Source organism: Xyrauchen texanus, chromosome 19, assembly GCF_025860055.1.
Source record: "Xyrauchen texanus isolate HMW12.3.18 chromosome 19, RBS_HiC_50CHRs, whole genome shotgun sequence".
Classification (NCBI taxonomy): domain Eukaryota; kingdom Metazoa; phylum Chordata; class Actinopteri; order Cypriniformes; family Catostomidae; genus Xyrauchen; species Xyrauchen texanus.
In genome coordinates, this window is record NC_068294.1 from 37,017,486 (window position 1) to 37,035,191 (window position 17,706).

Genomic DNA, 17,706 nt, shown 5'->3' on the forward strand with positions numbered 1-17,706 from the left:
TGTGCATCTTTGTAAAACTTTGGCAGAAAGGCACAAGTTGCTCCAGTCATATCTAGCTTGTGGCCAGTTGTTTCATCCTAACATTCAATCTATCAGTGAAGAACATGAACACAATGGCCAGTTATACAATAATAAAATACAAAATGCAATAAGGACAGCTAACTGTGTCACTCAGACTACTTCAGAGGTATCAGAGGTTGTTTATAAAGGAACAAAATATACTAATGGCCTTTTTGTTGTTGTAGACCACAACAGCTGTGGTTATACTATAATAGGCTTTGTTGTTGAACTGTATAAATCTGTGCTTTTGTCTGACCTTGGAGTTCACTCTCTGCACATCTCTGATCCAAGTATGTGTGTGTTAATGCTGACAGTCTCTTGGATTACTATCCCCTTCCTGTGTATACAGTGGCAGGCCTTTCTGTGGTGTCATTACATCACTCAGTGTGTTCTTTTTAACTTCAGACACAGAACTGATTCAACAAGAAATAAAGTGCGTTCTCCCTGAATTAGACAATAACAACATTCAAGATGTGGTCAATCATCTTTGTTTTGTGGTGGGTGTTCAGAAGACACAGGACCTTGCGCTAGTAGAGGTGACAGGTCTTCAGGACTTCTTATTCCCTATACAGTGTCAAAAACTAATTCAATTCAAACAAAGAGGTAAGATAAAAAAAAATATTCCTAAACCATGTTTTTGCTCATTATTTTCACCATTGTATTCCTTTAAATTTGTATGCCGTTTTTTGTAGAACACTCATTATAGAAATAATTTACATACAGATTTTCCATGTATATTAACTATAAAAGTTATTATAAACGTTCCTAAAAAAAATAAAAATAAAATAGAGTCTGTTTAGAGTGTAAAACTTTTGCCTTTGTTTCTCTGTATGTATTGTTCAAAGCATCTAGAGGCCAATTGGATGAAACACCAATTGAGATCACAGTCACCCATTACCACCACCTGACTCCCTATCTGAAATTTCTGATTGGCTCAGTATGTTCCAGATACCTTGGGACCACATGCCTGCAGCCCTTCTTCATGCAGCATCCAATAAGGAGAAGGCTCCACTTGGACCGAGGAGAGAATTTGTAAGAACTGTTGTGGCAGCCATGAGGGAACTTTGCCCAAACCCAAACTTGGCTGACTGCGGAGAAGTGGCAAGAAACATTCTTTCTAAACATCCCTTAACATTTGAGACTTTTCGGAGGAAGGGGAACAACTGGGAAAAGGCTATAGTTCACTTCAAAGACAGCTTAAAACCAGAGTAGAACATGTTAATAGAGACAATGTAGCACACAGGATTCGTCAACCCCCCCCAAAAAAACACAGCAGAACTGAACAGCTGCACGGTCAAAAAAGTTTGATGTAAAGTTGACAGTTACGGATGCATTAATTGGCAACCTACCTCCATGCCGGACGGAGAGACCACCGAATGTCTTGAAATGAAGAGAAAGGTTGTATTAGAAATGTTTCAATCTGGAGGCCCAAGGTCTGCTGAATTGTCTGGTGTGGATAACCTAATGCAAGAGACTTAAATTTATCAATGCCAAATGACTAATTCTTGCCCCCCTCCAGCCATTAGTGACATAGAACTTGAATGGCCATACTTATTCACTAAAAGAGGCCTATACAATCATTTTGAAACCCATATAGGGATTGACATAAGCAGTCACCTCAGTGAATGCCTGATTGGCAAAAGCAATAGGATTGTGAAGTAATTTCAAAAACAGACATTCAAATGGAATGCAGAGGTCCATGCTCTCCTAAAAGAAATTGAAGCAACACCAGCATCCAATAACAAGACTTCCATATCAGCCATCCTACTGACAATTAAATACTTTAAAGAAAAATAAAACTCTCTCTTCAATGTAGTAGATGTAAGTAATTAAGACATTACAACACTAGTAAAGTAACCCCTTAAAATAATAAATGTAGTCCTGGTTTCACATATTTGGCTTAAAATTAAGCCAGGACTAATAGTTATACTAGGACATTTGAGTAGCTTTTATAAATGTGCCTTAGAAAAAAAAAACATTACTGGTGTGCATCTTGAGACAAAACAATGGCGCTGACATATTTTAAGATATGTCAGTGCAAGTTGCTTTCAGTTAAGACCGCTCAAACATGCATTTTAGTCTTGGACTAGGCTTAAGCCTTGTCTATGAAACGGGGCAATAAATCAGTATTTTTTTTAATTTTATATTTAGGTTTGGAATTCATTTAAAGGAACACCCTCAGCTTTTAGGGATTATGAACTACTCTCTAATGCATGGTTAAAACTTTAATTGTTTTTTTTTATTGCATCCAAAATCATTTAATTTCTTAAGAAGACTAAACCAATAAATAAACCAGACCAGTTACATAGATTACACTTGCGTTCCTATATGGCACAAATAGGTTTTTAACAACATTATGGAGAGTATTTTACATATTTTGTACATTTTGTGTAAGACTATCCCTTTAATGCACTTATTTCTTATAATTATATAACACTAATAAAATAACCTTTTTTTTTAAATAAAATTGCTGAGTTATCTTAATATTTTTTTTTAATGTTGTTTTCAAGGAAACTTCCACAAAAATGTCAATTGAAAAGGAGTTAAACCTACCAGCCACACCAAGGCTCGTCATGCTTGGTAAGTAGAAAATATATAGTAAACAACATATATGTTTCTTTGTTTTTATGGTGAATTTTTATATTTCAGGAGATACACTTCTAACATCATCTAAGTGGATGGTCAGCATTGAGGGGAAAATTACTCATTGCATTGATGAGCAGGTGGAATTTGCTGCCACACTACAGCTCATTCAATGGTAAGTGTTTAAAAACCATTATGTCCAATCATGGTTTTATTTATGTAATGGCTATTCCAATACACATGGGAAACAACTACTGGTTTGACACATTTTTGTCAATGTGTGTTTTTGCGTGCATATTTTTTATTGTAAATGTATTGAAAAATCCTGAATGAAACAGATGCATTTCCCTATGTCCGGGGGCAGGACATGCAAATTCATTTCATTTCATTTATTTATTTATAAAGCACAAATAAACACAACAGAAGCTGACCACTGTTCTGTACAAATGAAGAAGTATAAAACAAACCACACACACAATACAGACAATAAAAAACTAGGTTAGGGTTTAGAGAAACCAAAGTTATGAATGAAATGCAAAAGTAAAAACATAATACTGTAGCTTAGATTTAAATTCATGTACAGACATTGCAGACCTCACAGATAAAGGAAGACTGTTCCATATCCTAGGACCGGCCACTGAAAATGCACAATCACCTCACAACTTCAATCTTGATCTTGGATATGACAGTATAATGCTGTCTGAGGATCGCAAGCATCTTGTTGAAATTCTGTCTGCCTATTTCTCATTGGCCTTTTCTCATAGATCAGATATGCAAAAGGCACTCAAGAGAGACCCCTAGTGTCGCTTCTTCGACACAAAGTCTCGTTCCCTCCATCAGGGAACTGAGGTTACATCCGTAACCTAGACGATATTTTGGAACGTGCATTGCCACAGATTTTGCATAACTGCGATAGACATGATACTTGATAAAAAAAAAAATTCTGGTCTATTACACATTGATGCAGTGCCATGCAGTTGCTTGATGGTCTTGTTAAAAAGCATCAACAAGGTATGCTGTTTTAAGAGGTTTTTACAGTCTTGCAGTGCATATTATGATGTTATAGAATTTTTATGACCACTAAAAATCCATGAAAAAGAAACCCACAAGCACTCGTCCATGCAACAGCTAGCGCACCTGGTTTAGAAGAAGAATACTGTTAATTTGGTGAATGTCATCCACATGCAGTTGTGCAAAGAGGCTGTTATTGGTAGAATGACATCTCATGATTTTTATGTGTGAGATTTTGCTTACCATATTGAGTTAGACGAGGACGCTGACATGATGTTTACTGTTAAAAATGTTGTCTTTGTACTTCCAGTCTAGCAGTTGCTCTATAGATGTCTGCAAGCAAAGTGGATTTACAGGTTGTAGAGTTGCCAAACGTTATCATGAGTATTTTAAAGTGTTCAGGTGATGTCATAACAACTTGAAGCAGAGGGGAGAGATTTTAAAACACGAGTACTTCATTTATAATCCCCAAGGTCCTACCTTCACACTGTAGTAAAATGCCTCTGTGCTCATGAAACTCCACGAGACAACACAAAGTCATTAAACATATCTCTGTACGAAATCGCTGGCCATCTTCTCATATCATTCACCCATCACTTTATAGTGTAGTTGAGCAGATTTTGGTAGTATTAAAACGGGATGGGTAAGGGGTGCCACTATATTAATATGCACACACATACACCCACAAATATACATGTGAGACTGTATGCATTATTGTATATTTAATTACATTTAAATGTGCACCCTGTATCTTTTGTCTTTGTGTCATCTTGGGCTTGACACTGATCAGCCATGGTTACTTTAATCAATGGGTGAAAGTGTAAAATAACTGGATGGTTACTGAGATAAAGTGAGTAGTATTCGACTGGTCATGTGATTCCAACATGGCAGCTGCCTTGTTTGGACCCTCCATGTAAAATAAACAGCTTTTATAAGATTACTGATATGATGGGAGTCTTTGTTTTAGTATGAGTAGTCATGATTTCCTACATATATTGCAAAATTACAATTAATGTCTTCAGGAGTTAAACTTTTTAAATGAGAAAAATAAAAATCTATAGTGCACCTTTAAGCCTTTTAAATGTGGGGGTGACAAACTATTTTTAAAAAGGACAAATGTTATTTAATTTAATGTTATGAACTTGCATGCAAAATAATATGAGCTGTCGCTGTTTAAAACATTAACAAGTTTATTAAGCAGAATTATATGTATAAGAGTAAAAAATTGCTTTAAAAAGTGAAAATTGTCATTGCTGCATGAATGTGATCTGCCAAGTCCACTTTATCTATGTGGGTGTCAGGAAAACAAACAGTTACAGTGACAGCAAAACCCCTCACTAACATTGCTCCCAAAAATAATCCAGTTTGACTGACTCGTCTCAGTAGCTTCAATGCAAACAGGAAGAGACAAAACATGGATGCATGGAGCGCTGGAAATGGATGGGGCTTAATATGGTGAATAGCTCAACTGGTTGAGCGTGGTTCTAACAACGCAATGCTCATGGGATCAATTCTTAGTAAAAATAAACAAATGCTAGTAAAATGTCTGGTGGTGGCATAAAACAAGATAATACTGTACAGCAAAGTTGGTACTTCAGATGTAGTGTTTTCTTTCTTCCCCTCACAGTCGCTTTTATCCGTCCTAATCTATCATATCCTTTGTGAAATAAGTCTGTGAACAGATTGTGCTTTGGATATGGAGGAATAAGGATAGGATAGCCCCACTGTCAGAGCACCTGTCACTCCAATTTTATCTCTAGCCAGCTGTCAATGAAACGGCCCGTTGAGTATGGATGCCTAGAAGCCGGGCTGAAATGTCTTGCATCTGGAAATTAACTGCACTCAACAGAACTGAAACATCAGAAGTTTTCTGACACGTGGCATGTTTTGTTGTGTTCCTTGTGGTGTGCTTCAGGATACTTAAAGGCATAATTCACCCAAACATGCAGATTATTTTATTATTTATTTGCCCTCATTTCGTTCCAAAGCAGTGTATGACTTTCTTTCTTTTGTGGAACACCAAAGAAGAATTTTTAAAGAATGTTTATGATGGTATTTTCCATAGAATGAAAGTGGATAGGGACCTGGGGCTGTCAAACTCCAGAAAAGATAAAAAAAAGCTACATAAAATCATCATAAAAGCAATCCATCCAACTCATGCACTATATTCCAAGTCTGTGTAGTCATATGGTAACATTGTTTGAGGAAAAGTTACAACTGAAGTTGATATTCACTAAAAAATATTGCTTGACAGCTGTTGTCGGCTTTCACATTCATTGAATGGGAAAGAGCTACATTCTGCTGTTAATAACTTCTCTGTTCCAAGGAGTCATACAGGTTTTAAAGACATAAAGGTGAGTACATGATGATAATTAATTTAATTAGCCTGTGCGTAGCCAAACAAGTTCTTTCAGACTTGGGTAATCCATTTTTGAGTTCATTTAAAAATGACAATATTCTCATCCTGATGTGAGTTTGATGACATAATTGAAATTCATAACTCTAATTTTCTGTGACCTGTCTGATTCATTTATTAGTCTAATCAAATTTCTAGTGCTTTATAATGACTACCCAGTTAAGCATCTTCCTTGAATGAAATTACCATTCTGAGCAGAGATTGTTAAATCAAAACCCAATCATTTTGTCCAATACCCACCCAAAGTGCATGTGAAGAAAACATTTGGTCCTCTCCCTGAAAGTGCTGTTCACCAGCTGGTCACTGGGATATTAAATGAAAGGTTGCCAGATACTCTGACAACTATTGCTCTTGAGTTCAGTGTTTCACCGCTGTTCAGATGCACTTTGGATCGCATCATTTATATGTATAAATGTTTTCCATTTGAAAGGAATATTAAATGAAACAAATGACAATAAAATGCAAAGTAATCTCTTCAGAAATCAAAATATTTTTGAATGTAACTGTATTCTAAATACCATTGATTTCAATTGGAACTGTAGTGGAATACAGTTACTTATATTTAGTATTTTAAATACATAATCCTGTTACATGTATTTCATTACTCCCCAACCCAGAATATATTTTATAACCAACATAGTCTCATAACAACTCAAAATAATTTGTACGACTTGGCTCGATACCAACCAATCAACCAAAAATAAATAAATAAATAGTAATACAAAAATCAATACAATACAGACATCACATTTTAGCAAGCCTACTATACAATATTTTATTTTAAGAAACGTCAGGTTAACTCACCACAAATGTATTTATGCAATACAAATGACTCATGTACTGTATGCCAATAACCTGTGTGGTACACAAAAGCTATTTTCCTTTCAAAATCATGGTTACTGTAGGTTTATGGTTTGACTTGGAGGGAATCAGAATTAATCGGAGCAGTAGTTATTATGTAGTATACTAAGGATCAAAATCAATGAGGGTTTTTGATTAAATCTCAATTAGGGTGAAAGCATTTAACTGATAATTGTATATATTACGCTGCTAATGTCTTGGTGTAAGATACCACAGGACACCTTCAGAGGTCTTGTGGAGTCCATGCCTCGACGGGTCAGAGCTGTTTTGCTGGCACAAGGGGGACCTACATGATATTAGGCAGGTGGTTTTACTGTTGTTTTATATATACACACACACACACACACACACCGATCAGCCACAGCATTAAAACCACCAGCCTAATATTGTGCTGGTCCCCTCTCTTGCTCCCAAAACAACGCCAACCTAGATGCTATTCTTCACACCACAATTGTACATATTGGTTATCTGAGAAACTGTAGACTTTTCAGTTTGTACCAGTCTGGCCATTCTCTGTTGACCTCTCTCATCAACAAGGCATTTCTGTCCACAGAACTGCAGCTCACTGGATTTTTTTATTTGTTTGTTTGTTTGTTTTTTTGCACCATTCTGAGTAAATTCTAGGGATTGTTGTGCTTTAAAATCGCAGGAGATCTGCAGTTACAGAAATACTCAAACCAGCCCATCTGGCACCAACAAAGATGCCACGGTCCAAATCACAGAGATCACATTTATTCCCCATTCTGATGGTTTATGTGAACATCTGTATCTGCATGATTTTGTGCATTGCACTGCTGCATAATTGCATGGATGATTTTTGGTGCCAAACAGGATGGTTTTGTAACTGCTGCTCTCCTGGGATTTTAAAGCACAACTATTTCTAGAATTTACTCAGAATATTTATATAAACTAAAATAGTTGCACATAAACCAATTCTCCATGGTTGCTAAAATGGTGTTTCAATTATAATATCATATATTCATTAGTGTGACAGTATTTAACTTGAACTGATATATGTATATTAAATCTATCAAATAAAAAAAATACTAAAATATTTCTCCATGGTTGCTAAAATGGGATTTCAATTATAATATCATAATATCTGTGACATGTAATTACTGTGACTTCACATTTAAATAGTGTTAATATAATTTTTTTTTTAATTTTTCAAAAGCTAATAAGGCTTGCCCCCAGCCAATTAGCTGTGACCTTATTACAATCGCTTTAAAGAAGCCCAAACGGCAAAAGTCATTAGTATGTGCAGCATGACTCGAGAAGGAATAGTATTCCTTGTTCAACAACCCAAGTGTATTAAATACATTTTTGACACTCTTGTGTGCATGGTAAACCAGAATAGATTAGAATGTCTGCCTAGACACATCCACACGATTTGGAATACCAAACCAATATCATAATACTCTTGAGTATCTCTGCATAAGCAATCTCTTCAATTATAATAAATGACTAGCAATTTATGAATGAGACATATTATGAAGAAATACAGTAAGAATACAAAGCATTTATTTGTTTGTTGATGTTTCATTAAAAATACTTGACTAAATGTCAGATAAACAAATGTTCCCGTGTCTTATTTTGCTCTTCCATTGGATACAAAAACATGTATAAATCATTTCGGAAAGACAATCGAAAGGGTAACGGGAAACATAGAGAGAGTGTGTGTACATCCATCACTCAACATAATATATACTCACAAGGATTACAATTACTGGAATGACCCCTACAAAACAGCCACAGTTGTAGAATTCACTTAGATAATCATATTTTTTCAGCCAAAAGGGGCTCTCAAACATGAAAGCATGTTGCTGCTCTGATATTGATTTGCATATTGATTCTTTGCAATATCATGCAGGGCAAAATGCAAGCCTTAGGGAGATATCAAAGGTCAATATTTGCATCAGACAATTTATCTGCATTGAATCAAAGCCAGGGTACAGGTGGAAATACAGCTGTGTGGGGATTTTGTAGTCTATGAAATAACTTTACAGGAAAATTTAAATTGAATTAAATCTGAAGATGTTTGCAAATATACTGTTAGCTGACAAAGCCCTATGTTGTCATTCAAATTAAATATTTAATTTAGTAATGTACGCTGTGTGCAGTATAGAGATACTGTGGTCTGATTTTGTCATCATAGATTATATCAACAAGGAACATAATAGAATTAAACATTTTATGGAGTTTTTCCTTGCTACTGTCCCCTTTGCCTTGATCACCGGTGGGTAAGACACTAGCCTACTTTGTGAAGATGCTTTGGAACAATATGTATTGTAAAAAGTGCTAGACAAATAAATTGCTTTGAATTAAAAAAACTGAATTAGGACCGGAATCTGAAAGCAATGTAAAAGAAACTAAAGAAAAAATGGGAAACTAGATATGCATCTCAGCTTTATCACAGCTACATACACTACTGTGAAAAAAATGTCCAGTAATGTGCTAAATCCAAATTAGGGATACCATTTTTTTCTTTGGCAGTCCGATTCCGATTCCTGAACTCTCATGTTCAAAACCAATCCCGATCCGATTACAGTGTTGTTGTTTTTTTTCTTAATCAGTTTAGAATATCTATACTTCACTTTGTGGAAATTACAGGATGGTACTCTTTCAAAAGTAAAGAAACAAAGACATCTAATTACACATTATTACATTTTAAAATACAGAAACCAAAAAACGATTACATAAAAAATGTATAGCCTATTAAAAAAAATAGATGATGCTAGATAATGCAGCAGCAACTTTAATAGTAATTACAATGAAAGTCTTCTGTAGAAAATAAGCCTGTTCTCTTTCATTTATTTTTTTAACTTGTATCTGGATTTACACAGATTCAGACCTGTTTTGTTTACATCAGCTGCAATAGGATATCAGTACACTCTTTAATCACACAGTTATTGTTTTTGGAACCCAGTCAAGTAAAATATTATTGCAATTTAACACACATATATATATATATATATATATATATATATATATATATATATATATATATATATATATATATATATATCAGTGGCGGCTGCTGGTCTTTCAAAGAGGGGAAGCTCATTTTCATTATTTCATTTATAAATAATATACATCATTATTTATTTTTTATATGTACACCCATACATGTTAGTATATATATATATATATATATATATATATATATATATATATATATATATATATATCAGTGGTGCTGCTGGTCTTTCAAAGAGGGAAGCTCATTTTCATTATTTCATTTATAAATAATATACATCATTATTTATTTTTATATGTACACCCATACATGTTAGTATATATATATATATATATATATATATATATACATATACAAATATGTGTGTGTGTGTGTGTGTGTGTGTGTGTGCGCATAAACCATTTTCTTAATTCATTTATAAATAATATATTTTATTATAGTTTTTGCTTATTTTTTTGGTTGCTGATAAATAAATAAATTGAAATCAGGTCGACATTAGCACTGTCTGTCGTGCAGTTTGCTAGCTGCTAGTTCCCTATTCGAATGAATGAACAAACGATCTAAAAAAAGGTATTAAACTCGACGGAGGACATGTGCGTATTAGGTTATACTGAAACTAGGAACGTGGTGTATAATTGTGTGAAATGTAGGCTATGATGAAAACTGGCTAGCAATTTCGCCAAGCAAATACCAAGAAATAGGCTGCAGCAGTTTGTCTTTCGACTACACTTGAAAAATCTGCGACGGGACTGACTGAGCTCGAATAGCTTGAAGTTTCAGCGTCAGCGACTTTTTATAGTACTAAATCGCTGTCAATCAAAAGACCCTCCAATCATCACACTGAAGCCCGGAGTCCGGGCCAGCTCACTCCTCATTCACCCCCAGAGACGCTGAGCGTCCGTGGGCGGGACATAATCGCAGCATTTATCCAATGACCGTCTATTTTCAAAGCAGTCCCATTGAAGTCAATGGACACTGGGCTTCAACAGGGAAATGCACTGTGACGCTACGGGAATCTATGAGAAGGAAATCGAGTCAGCCGACCTGCTATAAGTACCTGATTCTGAACGAACTCGTCTTCGAGATGAACGCGTTCTAACGCATTTTTAGTCAATAAAATGTTAACACAATAGTACACATTTGACCATTAATTTTTTGACATTATAGGGTAAGCTGAGCTTCCATTGCAGTCTTAAAGAAATTGCCACTGATATATATATATATATAGGACTATATAAAATATAAAATAATAAAATAACGATGATAATAATTGTTATTATAATTCTTTTTCTTGTATAATAATAATAATAATAAAATAAAAATGATGATAATAATTGTTATTATGATTTTTCTTCTTGTTATAATAATTATATTGATAATATTAATAATAATAATTCCTATTTTATTTTACAATATTACTAAATGTTTTCAGTCATAATTTGTTTACTTTAAAACCCTGTTTTATTTTTTTTTATTTCATGGAACACTCCAGGAAGACGGTGACCTTAAGAGTGTCTGTGTATGGGCTAGTTCACAGTAGTCTAATATGCTTTACTTTTAAAATCTGGTGAATTGTTCCTCAGGTTTTGATCTCAATTCATGTTATAAATTAACCGAACTATCGAGCATCTACATCTGAGATGGATATATTGGATATATTGTTTGCCACATTGAGAGCTGAAAACAGTAGCACGTCATCAGCCCCGCGTGTGCTATGTGTGTGTGTGTGACAACAGAGCACCGCTCTTCTGTGAGCTGCTCATTCAGATTATAAATTTATTTATTAAACGCAGCCTTTTGAGATTTACAAAGCTATTGTATGTCTTCAAAAGACTTTAAATACAAATTACGAGTCATATGGACTACTTTAATTGTGCTTTTATGGTTCTTTTATGCAATTTTTAGAGCTTGATGGTAACAACCCCACAGTGTCAGATTTTGATCGGGCTTATCCAACTGCTCCATTTAAAAACGTCAGTATCAGAGCAGATACCAATCCAGGTATCACATTAGTGCATCTCTAATCTAAATGAACTGTTTTTGTTTTTTTTATAGCTAATTCTACCCCACTCTATTAGGGAAAATCACAAGCAATATGTTGGATGTTTTGATCTGGTAGAAATAGCTACTTAAAAAAAAAGACCCCATGAAATCAAAATTGTAAGGATTTTGCCCCAACTTCCTGTTTCAGTTAATACAGGTAATCCTCCAACACAGGAAATAAAACTAAGCTTGGCATGTAATGGGTCATGGGGTCTGTAGGGTAACAACAGCACATTTTCACATTTTACAGTGTAACCTCTCCCATTATGTGCACAAAATCTCATTGGCAAATCCATCTAGAGGCAGAGTGACCATAATTCATTTTTGTGAGGATGTCTAGACCCTGTCTGGCTCATGTGAGGAACATGAGGTTTGCTTTGTTTACAATTATTGCCCTCTTTCATTACTTTAAGACCCTCCAGTCGTGCTGCAGTCATAAATGTTGGGCACTGGCCTGACCAGAGGGAGTCAAGTTTAATTTATACAATGTCTACACTGTGTTATTACTGATTGATCTCTACATTTGAGAGTGTTTGACACTTCAAGTAATCACTGACTGCAATCATGATACTTTAAATAAATATTCAATTGAAACTATTTTAGTTCTTATTTAGCTTTTAACTTCACTGGCAGCCAAACACAATAATTATTTTACATTATTTAACGATTCTGTTATGTTTGTATATATGTTTGTCAGAAAGGTACAAGAGAGATCAGGGGTAGTTGTCACTCTTTTTTTACTCCAGTGAATATTTCTCAAGGAAAACTTATTTTTTAAGGTTGATTTCTGTAAAGCCACATACGTTACATTCTTGACTATGTTATTCCCGATGTTATTGTTTTTTTTACACATATTGATGTTATGTGCAGGGCTTGTTGTCCCACTGGTTGTGGTAAGTTGTCCCACTTTATAAGCCTATTATAGTCTATTTAATGGCTTTCAGTGTAATTTAATATTTTAAACTGTTAAAAAGCACAAAACAAATTATGAAACATCAAAAATGTCAAAGGGTCCAAAACAAACTTATTAAACAATTGTTTTGGATAGTAGATATTGTAGTTACTAAATTGTAAATCATTACAACTAATAAAACACATGACCACCTGCTCCGGTATAAATTTGACAACCTGCCCCAATGTGACATTAATTAAAATAAACTTGTCCTGAGAACACACTTTAATCTTTCAGTTTAAATCTCCCTTCGTAATATGGTTTGCCTTTTATGAAACATTTACTTCCATAATTCAGTTGATGCATAATAAAATTGATTCCAGTGTGGTTTTATTGTGTCCACTTGTATACCCAAGAGCTACAGTATTAGAGAAATATGATGGTGTTGACATTTTTGTTTGGGAAATAGAAATTAAAATCTAATTTACAGATGTTTTGAACTACAACATGCAATATCACCTTATAGTTGCTGATATTTAGCCCTTGTGATAATATTCGCCTGTTGCAACATGATAAAAGAAAGGGGGTTATTCCTTGTCTAACATATTTTAAATTAGTTGTTGCAAAGGCATTAGACAACAGATAATTACATACAGTTATTCCTGGCACATTTTTCTAAAGTATGATAATCAAGATTAATTCAGGCTGTTGACTTTGTTTCCTTCTAAAGCTCCAGGGGTCCTTACTTCTCAGGCGTAAATATATCATTAATTATACATTGGCAGGAATAGTGTAATTGCAACAAATCACAATTAACAAAATTCCTGTTTCTCATAACTGAGCTATTCATTACGGGTGCAAGAGTGTGTTTGTGTATGGCAGAATAAAAAATTTAAAACCTCATTAAGCTACAAATGCAATATATTCTCTTAAAATAAAAAGTAAATGTTACTGATAGAAGTGATTAGCTTTGTTAATACCCGAACAGTCTTATCTCAAGCAAATCATTATTTCAGAAGTGTAGAGGGCTGCATAAGCAAGCGTTTTCTTTCTTAAAATTAAATGGGGCATAAGGCATTTTTGGGGTCCCCAACAATATGTGTATTAGTAAAGATAATAATGATAAATACTATTTAATTTACACAGAATACAGTACATTTTGTAAATTATTTACAAAAGTGTAAATGTGAGTGTTTTACTCACATTTGCGAGTGAAAATTACTTATTGCAAATGCAGAAATTTATTTGGCCGCACGGTGCGACTAACAGCTGATCTAACACTCAAAGTTTTGAACTTATTATTGCAGCCTACCATCAGAATAAAAACTCCCTAATGTATCATCCCTTATATAGCAAATACCTTTAAAAGAGTCGCGTTAGTTATTTTTGCATTAAAAGCACATTTTCTTTTCCACGCTCACTTGGCTGCGAGCACTGTCCTCTCTCTCCCTCTGTTTCTTTCATGCGCAGGCAGAGACAGAGGGAGAGCTATACCACATGAAGATGGTTTAAGCAGATTTTCTTGCTTGTTTTTTTATGTGTCAAAATTACAGACAACGTTCTGAATAATGACAGATTCACTTTTAATAAAAAATTAAGATTGTGAGGAAAAATAGAGAGTAATATTTAAATATGTGAATCCATAATGTGCCCGTTAAGAAGGCTGGATGCTAGTGTCTCTGACACATATGGTGAATAGGGTCTTTTATTTAAAATGGAAGTATGTAATTTGTGTGCCACTAGCAAAGAAGAATAATAATAAAAAAAGGATATGGCCCTTTAATCAGCTAGTTAAAGTGTTCCAGTTATAATTTACTTTGTGCTATGAGTGGTGGCAATGGACCAACAGACCAATTTGAAATTTCAAAGAGCATTCCCTAGACTTAAAATCAAAAATGAAAATGTAATCATTAATGATGGTTCAGAACATAACCATATATATTTTACCATTTATAATATCTGTAACTAAACATTAAAAAAATTCTGTTATTTAGCACAAGGGATCCCAGTTCTTACTGTGATTGAACTGAAAATTACCAAAATGTTTGCCTCAGTTACAGTAAATTGTTCAGCTCAGCAGAACAGTTCTCAGGGGTAACAGTTTGCATAAACTGATATAGAGCTAAGAATTTGGTGGCTGGGTATGCCAAGAATTACCTCTTCCCTGCACAACCTAACAATAGCCCTAGAGATGTATTTTAACTTTTACTTTCATAATATTACACAGTGGTTATAAATGTAAATTTGATTTGCTGACACTAGCACTGCCTGTAATTATGAATCTTCTGCAGATGCATTAGTCCTTAAAGACCTTACATAGAATGCTGCTAATTGTTAACAATGTGCTTTGTGATGTATTAATTTAAAGCATAATTGGAATAAAAGTGGGAAAATATCCATAGGAGAAAAGAAAACGAACAAAAAAATGTGCACGACAATTTATTTTTACTCAACTAAGTCATGCAGGAAATTAGCTGAACTGTCAGCAAGTCAATGCTTACCGGTACATTAAATGGCATGCCATGCATTATTGGCTGCCTGACCTGAAAAGTACCCACACAAATGAGATGATGTGGTTCAGAAAGAAAAGCTTGCATATCAGTTGTGCTTCTGAGTGACACTTGACTTGTTTCAGGGGTATCATAGTGAGTAGAGAATGTTTGCTTGTATGTGAACACTATAAACCAGTGCTTCTCAAAGTGTGGGCTGACTGACCCGTCCTCAAATCTCGCTCACTTTAACACATTCAACAAAAATAGAGAAAATACACATAAGAACCAATGCTCTAAACCAACTCAGACCACCTTAGAAGTCAGCCATGCGATTTGCTTATTGTGTTTTGTAAACACAAAGTGCCCCAGCTTTACCATCGCAAACTAATAATTCCAAATATATTTGGCCTTTATACTTTAGGTTATCATACAAAACAAATGGCACACAAATAAACAAGGATGCAGTTTGTTGACAGGAATTTTCCTCATGATGTTGGCATATTAAAGAAGTGCAACTGACATCATGTGATCCATGACTTGTTGACAGAGGCCTACAGAATCAACTAGTGGTAAAACTATTTAACTAGATGAGTACTCAATTAGTATGTCCAAACCCTAGTCATAAGTAGGGCTGGGAGTCGATAATTGATTCTTGTTCAGAATCAGAACTGGATGCATTTTCAATAAGTTGTGGAAACAATAACATTTTATGAGATTTGGTTCCATTAAACGTGCTGTAAGTGATTTTTTTTCATGCAAAGGTCTGGAAAAATGTGTCCTACTCCTTGAAAGACATCACTGAATTAAGTGCCATAAGATATCTCACCAGTCTCTGTTATACCTCTAAACTTTTTAAACGGTAAACCAAAATGTGTCCATTCTCTGATGCTTTCTGCCTGTCAATCATTTTGCGTGTTATCATAGTATTGTAGTTTCAGCAAATTTTTTGAGGTTTAATGCCAAAGTCTAATTTATAATTTGTGTGGGTTTTTTAACAGTATCGCTGCTGTGTTTTGGAAAGAGAGGGCGTAGCTGAATCGGCTCAGTCTCGTCACTAAAATCGCTTACAGCACCAACATAATGGTTCTGGATTATATCCATTCATTAACTGGATACTGAGGGCAAGATGCATACAATATTGTTTTTCAAATGTTATCTATTCTTTCTTTCTCAAAATTACTGAAGGAATCGTTAAAGGAACTTTTCTGGAACCGAAACTGTTAAGTGGAATCAGAGCAAGAATTGTTACATTTCAGCAAATTCCAACTGAGCAATACACCTCACATATATACTATTACAAACAAATTTACAAACAAATACTCGGGAGCGGTGGTTCCGGTTTCTTTAAGAACCACATAAAAGTTCTGCTTTCAATGGACACTTAATTTAAATTAAACTGAAAATGCCTATAAAGTGCTGTTTGTGAAGTTGAAACACCCCGTTTCTGAAATATTATTTGAGATTTGGGCTTTTTTAACTTTAAATCAGGATTGGTGGATCTGGACAAACTCAGGATTTCAAAAAGATAAGATAAGCCTATATTACATGGATCACCATCATTGGATCACCATTATTCCCGACTGGCACGCATCTGCTGTTAGTAGATTTGAACTTCTCACAATCGCACAAAAGTAGATCGCAAATGGCTGTTTTTAAAATCCAAAGAGCAAACACTTTGATAGATATAGACATACTGTTTGTGAAAGGAGCAACACTCTCTCACGGCGAAATTGTCAGGATTCGTACAAATTTTCTAAATTTGGCTAATTCATATTATATCGTGTGACTGCACTCGTCTGAATTCCTACAACTTTCACTACAGCCAATGACGTCGCTGGACATCGTTTACATCTAATATGTGACAATTACTTGCTTATGTCACACACAACAGCTTTCTATCATGTTTACACACTCTACTGATTGAATACGTTTAGCCAAGATGTTTTATTAATATTAATAAGTATGTCCTTAACGCCTCGTGCGTGGAAATCTTTCTTACTTTCGCATTACACATCTGGATTAGATTTTGCACGTGATGAAGTCGTACACATTTATGTAAAAAAGCATCGAGCAAGATCATACGAAATAGCCAACTTGTAAATTATGTAAGGATTTTCATGAGACTGGGTTGGAAAGGATATGTAAAAAATAAGCAATTAGTAAGTAACTTGTTCAATCTGTTCAGTTAGCTTATTGCATTTTGAAAATGGAAAATATACAGTGGATGAGGGGTGCAGAATACAACCAAATTAGCAAAGCAAATATAAGTGGAAAACACAACAGAAATAAGCCATAACGCAACAAAATTAAGGCTCAGCAACAAAATTAAGGCTCAACACAACTGAAAAACCACACCACGATGGAAATAAGC

The 17,706-nt window shown here is 34.6% G+C and overlaps 1 pseudogene; it reads left to right on the plus strand.

The window, feature by feature from the left end:
- The first annotated feature begins 999 nt into the window (after nt 1-999).
- Nucleotides 1,000-17,706, plus strand: part of LOC127659808 (uncharacterized) — a 120,915-nt pseudogene continuing 104,208 nt past the window's right edge.